Below are 7,500 nucleotides of genomic sequence, written 5' to 3'. Positions count from 1 at the left end.
TACCTTTCAAGTGTTATAAAGTTCGACAAGATATATGTGCGAATTTAACGGAAAGATCCGCAATCGTTGATGCTAGCCCAAGTGTCAGCTGAAGTTAAGCTCCCTCGAATAAGGTTAGTACTTGGATGGGGGACCGCAGCGAAGTCTCCGGGACGGCGATAGCTAATTCGTTTCTTTTAAACTTGACTTCATTTTTTATCTTGTTTGGCCGTTGAAAGCTATTTTCTTATTTTCTTTCAACGTCAAAACGGCGAACAAACTGGTTCGATCTCAAGAAATATTGCAGTATTCGTTCTACGCAAAATTACCTCTAATGAAGTATTCGTTCTATGCAAAATAATGTTTACAGTGGGACACACAAGTACGAAGCAAGATCGAGAAATAATGTAGAAAATTCTCCTTACCTTTAAAGCTTGCCTTTTTCAAAGAAAAAGCATCTGTCCACTTTATCGAATAGTTTATACTGAATCAATCATGGCGGGCGGAAGGATCCCAAAATAAATTTTTGGTTTCAACTAAATAACGATAGTGTGTCACGGTGGTCGGAGATAGACTATTGATCGAGGTACGAGTTGAGTTGAGTTGAGTTTGAGTTGAGTTTGAGTTAAGATTGAGTTAATATTGAGTTAATATTGAATAACGTTATCGGAACAAGTGAGCCACATGAGGGTTTATGGGAATCCGGATCCTGGAACGCGTTTTTTTTCGATGCAAAAACAAAAGAAACCGTGCACGAAAAACTAAAATCAATGAACAAGTGAATAAATAAATAATGAGAAATAACGGTAAACTGCTTTATGCAACATGATTTAAAGCGATACAAGTTTTAGGATGGCAAAAGTGCAGACAGAAAGAAATGTCTATCCTGATTTCAATACTCTGATTTCAAAACATGTTTGTAGACCTTTTTTTTAACCGGTTGAGTAGGGATCCAGACAGAAAATTTTTAATTAACAATTAAAGATCACTACTTCGAACGCTTGCCGACGACTCTGCGGTTAACTATCAACATTCCATTGCGTGAGAAGCAGGAGCCGGACTGCGCAAAGATGAGGCCCTAAGGCCTAATCTGGCAAAGCAATCGAGCTATAATAGCGTTTCTACAATTCTGGTAGTGCAAGAGTCTAATGTTTCTTCCGAGTTCAACTCTGATTTAGTTGTCAGACTGTGCTTTTCTGTAACTATAACAACCCAGGAGGAAGGACATTATCGACCATTCATTATCCGCAAGGCATGCGTTTACAAAAGGTCTGTGAAAAATCATAGTTAGTAGAGGGGACTGGTTATGAAACTCGGCAAGCTTCAAAGGGTTAAACAATAGCGCGGTCTCTGATGTTGAACAGACCCGTCACGTGACTCTGACCATGCACAAGTTCGGCACTCCGACGACTCGTTCATGACTCTGATAGTGATGTATTTCAATAACTCGCTTACGATTTGGAACACCGAGATGAACGCGATCAATAGAGAAAAAGTATCTCTCTGACAGACTGATGGAGTGCGCACGTGGGTCATGCAGGGAGAACATGATACGCAAAGCGGAAAAGTCCTCAAAGAGATGTATTTCTGTTCGCCTTTATTGGACCCTTATTAGCCATAATTGGCCATTATTGTTAACAATGATCATTATAAAGTAATTACGAGGAATTGTGTAGGCGCAAATGTTCCGCAGTCCGCAGAACATTCACAATTCTGAAATTCGCTGTCGGTCAGTCTTGACATTTGTGTCGCTTTCGCTAATTTGTTGTAATAGTCTGTCGGTTGTCGCCAGTTCGTGGCTATCATGTCGCCGGTTCAAGGCCATGTCGCTTGTCGGAATTTACCCCTAACAGGGCCTCAAAGATCCCAAGTCTTACCATGTTGAAACGGGAAACAGAAGGTGAGCAAAACAAGCTTCATTTCATAGTGTTTTCACTGTTTAGTAACAACTCATATTTTAGAAAGGGGCCAGTATGGATTCCGAAAAACAACGCGAATCGCACCCGTGACCTTTCTAGTCACTAGTAAGTAAACTCGCGTGACACTCTCCCATAACCAGGCGCCGTGACACAGTCCGGGCTGCAGGCTAAAACACGGGTCACTTTTGACGGGTTACTCGTTGCAGGTCACTATTTTACCTTTTGGAAAGTAACCCAAAACCTTAATTGACTAGGCCTAAACTTGGTTTGTTAGGCCTAGGGTTAGCCAAATTGAGGGTTGTACGAGTGACCCGTCAAACTGAAAGTGACCTTTGTTTTAGACCCCATGCAATCTGGGCCATAAATTTCTGGGACAGCTGTCTGTGTCACCATGCTTTTGGCTGGGATTGTAGCTAGGCAACTAGACATCATAGCGGACCGAAGTAGGGATTAGCATGCATTTAATTTCATAACTTGCAGTTTAAGTTACCACTTAATACCACTTTACAGAAAAATATAATACCATCAAGGCCAGGCGAAACAATCAAGCATTACTTTCAACATCTTGTCTCTCTCAACTTTGCAGTGAAATGGTTTCCGACGTGTGCGACTAGGTCAAACATTTTCACACATTTTAAAAATGCTCGGCTCGTTTAACTGCCAAAATTACAAAACTTCGGTGAGTCGCAAACGTGACAATCGTCTTGACGCATTGATTCTTAGAATTTTAGCGGTTGTGAGCAAAAAACGTAGTGGGGCTCACTTCGTCAGATATTTTCTTCTTTTGTTTACGGCGTTCTTGTGATGATCGACCGTGATGCCGGACGACAAATACGGTTCATCGTTTAGCCGCCGAGCCAGCTCTAACTGGCTTAACAATAAAGCCCATGTATCCCTCTAAGAGGACACCGTTTTGACGTCGATAGACTTAGCAGCAACGAGAATGATGCCGTGAAAAGTTTAATAATTATAAGATTCTTTTGATCATTGGAAAGCCATGCCATTTTGCAAACTTTTTTGCAAATATATCTTTCAACGATTGTCTTTGTGACGTCTGCTTAGAACTTGCAATACATCGGCGAATTTTATTGGTTGTGAGTTCTGTTGAGAACTTGCAAAGCATCCTAATTGGTTGACTCGTGTGGTGATGTCTTCTATGAAGATCTTGCAATACATCGGCGATTGTCTTTGTGACTTCTGTTACGATCTTGCAATACATCGGCGATTGTCTTTGTGACGTCTGCTTAGAACTTGCAAAACATCGGCGAATTTTATTGTTTGTGAGTTCTGTTGAGAACTTGCAAAGCATCCTAATTGGTTGACTCGTGTGGTGATGTCTTTGTGACTTCTATAAAGATCTTGCAATACATCGGCGATTGTCTTTGTGACTTCTGTTAAGATCTTGCAATACATCGGCGATTGTCTTTGTGACGTCTGCTTAGAACTTGCAAAACATCTGCGAATTATATTGGTTGTGAGTTCTGTTGAGAACTTGCAAAGCATTCTCGTTGATTGACTAGTGTGGTGATGTCTTTGTGACTTCTGTTAAGATCTTGCAATACATCGGCGATTGTCTTTGTGACGTCTGCTTAGAACTTGCAAAACATCTGCGAATTATATTGGTTGTGAGTTCTGTTAAGAACTTGCAAAGCATCCTAATTGGTTGACTTGTGTGGTGTCTTTGTGACTTCTATAAAGATCTTGCAATACATCGGCGATTGCCTTTGTGCCTCCAAACGCTTATCGATGGAGTATCTCCTCAATGAACTTACGTTTAACAATTGGAAGGTAATGCAAACAACATGACTACTTTGTTTGTTTTCGGTTATTGACAGGTCCAACTTTGGCTAATCGAACAATGCTTGAAGTCTTTTTCAGACGAAAAGACTGACCCTTATGCTATTGCAAGGATTGGTCGACAAACGGTATTTTTTTTTAAGGTTCTTGATCAGTCCCTTGGATCTTACAGCAGATAACCGAGCCACCTGGACAAAATTGACCAGTCGGATTACCGGAAAGTCAGAGTACATTCCAAGAAAGTTAGGTGTTGATCCTAATCAAAATAAACAATATAGACCAAAATCAACCAATTACAACCTGAAAGGTCCCTTAGAGTGAACGACGGAGGCAAAAAACGGAAACGTTAATTATATTTTTGACTTGAGGTCGCGATAGTCTTTGCAAAGTGCGGCAATGGTAGCGAACAACGTGCTTTTAGATGACAAAATTAGGGCTAATGTCAATCTCCTGGGTGTTATATGTAAAGTTTCGAATCGACCAAGCGTTCACTTTTATCATTTAAATTTCGTGCTTTGAGTAACTAATTTTTTATGAGCTGCTGTTTGGCCCACAACCAACTTTCTTATGTTATTGGTCAAATCTGTCTAAGTGGCCCCGGTTACAGCATAGTCGTATCGTAACACCGCTTGGTAGGTCATTATCGTTTTATATCATTATTTCTCGAACTTTTAAACCAGTTTCTCACTGAAAAATTGACACTTGCGTTTACTGGGAAGAGAGAAAATAACAGTGGATAACAGTGGACTATTAACTTAATATTCCAATATGAGTTTAAATTTAATTACGAGGAAATAGTAAAATGCTAGCATTTGTTTATATCATGTGAAAAACATTTTTTTAATAGGAATCTGTTTCTTTGCAAATTTTCATTGACTATGAAACATTTCTACAATATCCCATGACATAGTAACTTGTAAGAACTCGAAAAAATTCCGGTATAGTCGAAAAGTAAGTAAATAATTTGTACATAAGGATACAGATGAAAGGGATGTATATTTCGGCTGTTATTTTTTATCATGATGAAGTCTCAATTTGGGTGACAGTCATGATAGGGATCATGTGATTTTAAAATTAAGGATAAATATACCGATAATCTGGCTTTTTCAAAAAATTGTTCATTTGTTAATACTTTTAGTAACGTAAATTTTGTCAATGAACATGATAGTGTTAGTCGTGATAGATAATAGTTATATATAAATTTAATTTTTTTTTGCGTTCATGTGGACTCAATTCAGAGTATGTAAACACGAAAAGAGAGCTAGACCATCCAACTATCTTTGTCTCCCTCACGCATGGACATGGACGCATATGATAAATCATAGGTTAGATTAAATAGTACATATTCAGATTGTATGCCACATTGTATGCCACATAAAGGGATGGTACGAGGCAAGTTGTTCTGAAGATCAAGGGAAGGAAATGGACGCTCTCTTCCGATGCGATAGTACATCAAAGTTGGCAGGTTTTAGGCGTAATGTGGATGATACTGGAGAGTAACAAGTGTTGGCGAAGAGACCATAAATTACACAACGTGAGGTGAGCGATTAATTCATTTCCTTAATTCTTAAAAAGATAGTCGGCGTAGCTGGGATTGGGATCGCTTATTTGTAGGGGGGTGCTTTTTATAAATTTTGAGCCTTGAGAAGGGGCGCTAATTCAAAGCGGGGTGCTTATTTGAAGCTGGGCGCTAATTCGAGCATTTACGGTAAATCTTTTTCACATAATTTTTCTAGGGGCACTTTTATACAAATGAACGGTACAAATAAGCAAATTAACGCAAACGAGAAAACTTAAGGTAGGATGGGACCTACAGAAAGGAGACTGTTGTGTAATTTATGGTGAATTATAAAAAAATATTTGCGGAGTAGGAGATAAATTACATTTGCATTTTGACGGTCTAAGTTAGACTTTGTTCAGATGACGGCCCTTAATGGTTTTACAGTGATATTAAAAGGAAGTAACGCTGAAATAGCTGATTAAATCTTGTTAAATTTAAGTAAAAATCACTTTTCTTCTTTTTCCACTTGCTGGCTGGCTAAGTATGTTCATCCTACATTGCTGGTAGAAAGCAATGACAAATAAAAAATTCCTGGCTGGGATTATGGTCCTGAATGAATTTGCTTGCTGGCAAAAGGGATCCTTTGGACTTTGTCTTGCTGGCTCTGAGGAGCGGCTATTTCTTTCCCACGAAAGTTAATTATTAACCATAAACCGCTTTAAAGGTGCCAGTTTGTTGTTCGGAAACGAAATGAACCTTATTTGAAAAATTGGTCGTTGAGCACTCCTGCTTTTAATTGCGAAAAACGCCAAACACTCAACTCAAACTCAAACTCAATCTTCACTCAAACTTAACTCAAAGTCAATTCAAACTCAACTCAAACTCAACTCAACTCAACTCGTAACTCGATGAATAGCCGATCCCCGGTGACCGAGTGGTCTAACGCGCTCGCAGGTAATTGTGAAGGTTGGAAATGTATATGAGTTCCTCTCGGGGCAGGAATGTCTGCAAATACTGGATGTCACCCGATCGGACATTACTTCAATATCCGTGAAGTATGCACAATTGTGACTACCAACAAAAAAAAGACACCAGACGTGAGACCGGTTTTAAGACGTGGTATGCCTTCGGGAATCCACGTAATTACAAATGGGTGAGCTTGTATGCAAACATCAAAATAACTTGCTTCCTGATATTTACGACTCCTTTTTCACAAACATCAGAGAGGCCCATCGATATTGTACACGTTCAAGATCAAACCAAAATCTGTTTATACCTCGGCCAAGAAAGAATTATGGCAAATTCAGTGTTAAATTTGCAACAGCCGATAAGTGGAATAACATACCTTAACATATAAAAAATGCTTCCTCTCTCCAAAGCTTTAGAAATGAGCTTAAAGTTCATATGCTTGCATCCAAAGACCGAGAATGACATCCTGTTTAGCTGTAGTTGCACGGCTTTCCTTAAAACGAGGAACGGGTGATCGGGAAATGGGAATGGGGAATGGGCATAAGAAAAATTGCAGTGACCCACCAAAATAACTAACAGGCGATCGATGAGAGTTCCTGTGTCAGATAGCCTATAATATTGTCATGGAATAGTAAATTCTCCTCAACTCTTAACTTAAAAAGTAAGCTAATATAAATTATGTCACAGAACACCGCCGGCACATCTTTCGGCATCTGATTACTGTATTGCTGATTTTCCAGAACCGGGAAAGAGAGAAAGAAAGGAAAAAGGCAAAGACTCCCGCCGAGATTCAGGCCACTGCAATTTTGCAATGCAAGACACACGGACAAATCTTTTACCACATTTCAAGAGATTTGTATGGAGACGCCATGCTGGCCGGAAACCAACAAAAACATCTGTCACTGAGTTTCCCACACTCAACAAAAATTACAATAGTGCTTTTTCTAATACTGTTCAGATAGCCAAATTCCATGAAATACATCACTTTTTAGCAAACATTACAGCTCTCTCGGCCACCGTGTAAATATCGCGGCACGCAAAGCTTAAAAATTCAAGGTTTGTCTGACACAAAACCAAGAACCCATTGTGTGTGCCAAATATCTGTCGTTAAGTAGTACGTCTTTCCGTTGGTACTTGATAACGGTAGGACAACTATTTATCGCTGCGAAACTCACAGACTGGAGTTAAGATGAATCAAGGCGGCTCGATTCTTCTGTCGGTGTAGCGGATCTCAAAGAGTAAGAATCGAGATTTGAACCACTCAACTAGCCCGCTAAACAGATATGCTTTAGCGTGCGATATAACTACAATGAATAAATTTATTTTAGTTGATTA

At 39.4% G+C, this 7,500-nt stretch overlaps 1 protein-coding gene across 1 annotated transcript in view; it reads right to left on the bottom strand.

Annotated features, from left to right (window-relative positions):
* Nucleotides 1–7,500, bottom strand: part of LOC138018372 (uncharacterized) — a 16,308-nt gene that overhangs the window by 7,352 nt on the left and 1,456 nt on the right. The gene's annotated exons all lie outside the window — the stretch shown is intronic.

The sequence above is a fragment of the Montipora capricornis genome, chromosome 10, assembly GCF_036669925.1.
Source record: "Montipora capricornis isolate CH-2021 chromosome 10, ASM3666992v2, whole genome shotgun sequence".
Taxonomy (NCBI): Eukaryota; Metazoa; Cnidaria; class Anthozoa; order Scleractinia; family Acroporidae; genus Montipora; species Montipora capricornis.
The sequence above is the reverse complement of the archived record's forward strand: the minus strand, read 5'-3'. Positions and strand labels throughout refer to the sequence as shown.